This window comes from Pomacea canaliculata, linkage group LG8 (assembly GCF_003073045.1).
Source record: "Pomacea canaliculata isolate SZHN2017 linkage group LG8, ASM307304v1, whole genome shotgun sequence".
In the NCBI taxonomy this organism is placed as follows: domain Eukaryota; kingdom Metazoa; phylum Mollusca; class Gastropoda; order Architaenioglossa; family Ampullariidae; genus Pomacea; species Pomacea canaliculata.
This window is the reverse complement of record NC_037597.1, coordinates 7,039,671-7,045,216: the sequence shown is the minus strand read 5'-3', so window position 1 is coordinate 7,045,216 and position 5,546 is coordinate 7,039,671. Positions and strand designations below refer to the sequence as shown.

At 43.9% G+C, this 5,546-nt stretch overlaps 1 long non-coding RNA gene across 1 annotated transcript; it reads right to left on the bottom strand.

Annotated features, from left to right (window-relative positions):
- Positions 1–2,879: 2,879 nt before the first annotated feature.
- LOC112570646 lies at positions 2,880–5,294 on the bottom strand. Its single transcript, XR_003100673.1, has 3 exons — positions 5,043–5,294; positions 3,674–3,816; positions 2,880–3,271 (listed from the first exon to the last, which is right to left on the bottom strand). It is a non-coding gene; the product is annotated as an uncharacterized LOC112570646 (long non-coding RNA).
- Positions 5,295–5,546: the final 252 nt, after the last annotated feature.

The following is a 5,546-nucleotide window of genomic DNA, read 5'->3' as shown; positions in this document are numbered from 1 at the left end:
ACCGGTAGTATCTCGCTGTTCCTGAAGTTCACAAAACTTAACGCACAAACTCGTTAATCTCTAGTGCTGTATGTTGAACACGGAAACGGGCACGTGGGAATATATATACATGTATCTGAGAGAACAAATTTAGATAGGCCTTCATAAATGGGCATCCACTACATTCTGTTTCATGGCTTCAACAAACCTTTGAGATGTTGGTCAGATTCTGAAAAACAAGTTGCCATATTCATGTGTTCGACATGTTCGGTTACAGAAAGCTGTTTAGTATTCCTTCCGTCTGCTTCGGCGATCTTGCCGTCCAACAGACACTGTGCTCTTGAGGTTCAAACGAGCGCTAACCGCGGTTATCAAAGGTCAGGTAGTGCTCCCGTTGCCCTGTCATAAAGCACTCCCCACTGTCTCGGCAACGGTCAGAACCTGCCTCAGATGCAAATACTTTGCGATCACCTGGCAGGGAACCGGCCTTCCCTGGACCAGATACTGACCGAGGCCGCCCATAAAGCAGTCAAGATAAGGCCGGAGTTAGCTCCCTTGTCACTTTCTTACACCGTGTCAGCAACTAAGTGTGACAGCAACGAGAGTCGACCTTTAAAGATGAGTGCAGATGTGTCATAGTGTACCCTGTTTATATGGGGGAGGGGGAGTTATACTGAGGAAATAAAGCAGAGAAGTGCTCAACCGCCAGTAATTTTTTTCCCTTGTTAATGTTGACTGTGTAATTAAGCAATGGTGGGAAAGAGCAGGCAATAAACTCATTGGTCAGTTAACAAGCTTGACAACTGGCCGATGAACTCTCCTACGTGGGTGGCCTTATCTGGACGAGTCGGCAGACAGTGGACAAAAACTCGGCAACAATCGTCACTTTATCTGTCTGATTACCTCGTCAGACGATCCCTGAGATGAGGACGATCAGAAAAGGGACATAACTGCGTGCCGGAAGTGACAAATTCGGTCTCCAACCTGCCTGACGATGTGGCCATTACCAAACTTAAATTCTGCCTTCGTTCCTGGTCCCGAAGTTGATCATAGGACTTGAGCGGAGCGATGAAAACAAAATGACAGAAAATGGATCGTTGGCTGGTCTGATGTCTGTCTTGCCGTCTGGTACCAGACCACCAGCGCCGACTGAAATCGATGTGAGGGATGAATGCACGGTGAATGCCAGAGTGTTTGAAGAAAGAAGCCAGTAGAGTGTAGGCAGGTCGATAGTGCAAGTGATGATGAGGATCAGATATGCCGCCCCTGGCAAAGACCATCGAACATCAGGTGGAGGATCTGGGTGCTGTGCCTAATCAGCTTATTGCGGACAGGAGGAGAAAGCACATGTCAGACGAAGCTGACAGAGGTGACATCTTACAGGGTTAGTTTGTAACATCACACTGAAGTCTCCTGTGCTTGGTGAGGCGTATCTCGAGAACCCGAGATGTTTTCACCCTGATGTGTGATGATAATAATATCTTGCCTCAGGCTCTAACATCACCTGCAAACATGTTAGGGGTCCTTTAAACAGGGGCTTATATTCCTGTTACCAAACCTTAAAAACATATGGCAACCAGATATTTGTTCGTTCTCGGCAAACTAATGTGTTTCTGTGATTCGCAAACACATTAGCACTACCATATACAGTTACCTTTTATCTGATGTAAGTAAATATTTATCTTAACAGATTTATGCGTGATGGAGTGTCTAAAATAACTTGTCACCGGAGAAAATGTCCAACTTTTTAAATTGTAAACGTGTGCATGAAACAAAATGGCATGTGATTGACAAGATTATGTTGAAAGTCAGCAGAATTCTACAAATTTACTTTGATGTTGACTCTGACTATGATGCAACCTGTTTTAGACAAACATTTTTGTCTAGAACAATGGAAGAAAGGAGGTGAAGAAAGAGGTCATAATATCAGTGTTGTTTTTAATTTTATGATTGTCGCCAAGTTTTGTTTCACTGGTGTTAGTGGCGGCCTGTTCATAATGGAATCAGCGGCAAGGAGTAAGCAGATGTTAACGAAGGAAACCTCCCCCCTGACCATATAAAGCACCGTCTTAACTCGTCTGTCTTTTCAGGCAGGAGAGATCCTCATGAAGCAAGATGGAGAAAAACCTTCCTGAAAAAGAACTCGGGCTACAAACCCACTTAAACATCCACTCTGTCGCCTGAGTCATGCTGAGCAGACGACATGTCATTATTATCCGATTCCTACAGGATCCCGCTGTCCGAGAGAAGCAGCTGGCGAGGACATGACCAGCAGAGTTTGCTACTGCGACTACGTGTTGCCGACCTGTCCTCTCCTGAAGCAGCTTTGAGGCCAAACACGGCCTTAGTCCACTGATGTCCATCAAATTCTGAGGGAAACATCTATTAAAACATCTCTATGACCGCATTTGTTGTTTGAACATGACACAACCGCCGAAAGAAAGAAGAAAATCAAAGGAGGCTAAAGCGATGGGATCACACATTATCTGACCTACAAATAAAGACTAGAAATTGCTGAAATGTCATAGCAACACATCAACAGCTACAGGATTGTTCACAGAACACCTGAATTTTACTTTTTTTTCCCTGCTTGACCAAATTCACTTGGAAAAAAATAAACATGTTGGTGGGTGTTGCACAATGCATTTCTAATTTTAAAAGAATTTAGGCCTTAAATGTGTTTAGAGAATTATGTATTTTAGCAGTTTCATAGAAAGGTCCTAAACGAGGCGCACAACACAATTTTAGAGAATTTTTCACTAAAATGCTTTTAAATAACATAAAATAGTTCAAGCTGGACTTGCGCTTCACAGCACATGGTAAATGTGAAAATGGTCGGCCCATAAGAAAATCAGCTGAAGAATAATTTTTATCAACGGAAACAAAATCGCTTTCAAAAATGTTTCAGCCAAATCCTACAGAACAGCCCCTGTTTTCGAATGAAAATCCGTCTTAGACAAGGGTTCAGCCCGTGCAGCACCTCTAAAAACAACTCAGAAGTAATTCCCTCGAAAAGCTTCTAAATCTGCTTCTATAAATGTTTTAAGGTTCAGACATGGTCTGTGCCACTGGCCCCAGGGCTTCCCGTTGCTGTGCGACTTTGGAAACAAATGAAAGAGAGGAATGGCGAGCCAGAGAGGGACAAAAGAGTTGTAGGTATTTTTATTTTTATACCACGGATCTTTATCTCCTACCTCTATGGCGGCCTCTCGGCAAGCAGCGCACTAATGATGAGCTTTGTAGATGCTGCCTTTGAAGTTGTAGGCCCCTCATCGCAGCAAATCTTTTCTTCCTGCAAAGCAGTCTTCGTGTCTTGAAAAGATAACAAGAGATTTATTTTAAGAAAAAAAAACTACAGTTATTTTTTAATACAAATGGCATAGAAATGACAAAGAGTTTTCTTGTTTTGCCTGCTTCAGTTTGAAAGAAGGGATCTTCAAAGAACGTATAGAGGAAATTATTGAAATTACATTAATTAAAAACCACGAACTATGGATGTATAAAGGACATTTTTATAAAGATAAAAAGGAAAAGGACATGCTCCGGGCAGACAAGAGCGTGGCCAGACATCTCGTCCAATAGGTCACGTGTGCAAAGCACGAAGACAACTCGGTCGGCCATCTACCCTTCCCCTCCTTCTTTCCAAGCTTCCCCACTCCATGACCGACTTGCACTAACCTGAGTGACCACCTACCAAAGAATAACGACGATGGTAGAGAAAAGAAGACAGAGCAGTTATCAGCGGCGGTCAACATGTCCGTGGCTCTGTAAAGCTCGTGGGAGGGTCAGGTCGTCTCTGTACTGCGGAGCATCACAAGCAACCAGCAACACGCGGACCTGCAATAAGAAAATAGAATATAAAAACACTAGCCATCAATGATATTACAGAAAACTTGCTAAGCCACTAAAACGTATCAACAAGCTGAAACGAAAAACACACAAAATAACATACATTTTTAAAAAAAATCGAACATAACAATTCGTTTCACTAATTAAAAACACCATGTAAAAACAAAATGCTATGATGCATGAAGACGAAAATCTAGCATAATATTTTGCAAATGTCAGTTTTTTTCGAATATTAAAGTGCTGCCCTGGAGTCTGAATGAAGAATATGGTACAGACGAGGTCCACAGAAGAACATACATGTCCGTGTGTTGCTGTCTCTGTAGGTGGGAGAGACAGAACGAGGCAGTCGAGTGAGGTGCGGAGGTTTCTAGCAGGAGTGTGGACAGACAAGAGATCGAAAGGTAGACAAGGGAGGAGTCAGTAGGGAGTCTGTAACAGAGAGATGAAAGCTCGTAGTAAGATGTTGCTGTGACTACCAGTGGAGTGTGTGGCATGTTCACATTTGTCAGCCTGGAGAGGTCAACAGCGAGTTTAGTCTAGACTATGTAAGCTTCTTAATGAGGTACTGTGGACACCCAGCAAGGAGCGAGCTACTACAGTCTAATTTAGAGGAAACAAAATAACACACTCAGTAATTTGGAGTGGGAGAGTATGGCGAATGGAACTGATTTACAGTTACTAGGAAGATAAATATTCTAGTAAAAGGATATTTTGTGTGCGTGTCTTAATTCTGTATCTAGCAATAGATATCTTCATTGGAGACAGAATGAATTAATTTACACCGATACTGGACTGGCTTGTCCACGAATCCCAAGCTTACTGTAAAGCAAACTTTTCTTGTGAAAAAAGCTGTTTGAGGCTGGCAGGAGGGACTGACGACAGGGATGCATGCGCTCAGCGGTCACAACGTTGGGATGGGGGAGAAATAAAAAAAAATAGTAGCCCGTTGTTTCGTCAGCTGGAAGCTAAATTTAGCCCATGACAAAAGCACTCAATTTACTCATGGCTACAACCGCTCAATTTGCTCCACGAGTAAAGCACTCAGCCCCGTCGAGAAGCTATTCTCTGCAGACGGCTTCCCTTCAAACTGCGGGACAGGTAACAGACAGACATAATCTTCTCCTCTCCCCCCTGCACCACCCGATGGAATGCCTGGAAGGCGGCAGAGAGCGTGGAGGAGAGCGCGGGGTACCTGCCAACTGCCTTCACCTTACCTGCCGCTGCTACTCTACGCCGCAGACGTTCCCGCACGCATCGTGTCGCGGGTTCAAGTGTTAGCGCACTCCGTCACCGCCGCCCGCCGCGCCACCTGTTGGCTAGCACCTGCGCTGCGCACTGCAGAAGCACCTGCATGGAACCATTGCTCACTGTCACAGCCCAGTGAGGATCCTAGCCTCTCTCTCTCCCTCCACTTCACAGGTGAGACAGGTGACACAGTTTATTCGCCATTTCGTCTTCCGGAAACTGGAGAGGTCGTCAACAAAGTCACGTGATAGATGTTGTTGCCAGCATCATCTTTCACATGTACCAATATCCAGACTCCCTTGCATATTTAGAGATAGTACAACCTGGGATTTTTTTTTCAGGTGGAAAAGGTGAGTGAGTACAGTGTACACTGTACAACGTTCCCTAAAGATTTAATTTAGAGGACAAAGAGAGATGACATTGTTGTGAAATAAACAAACATACAGGTCACAACAGATTAGTTTACATGAATT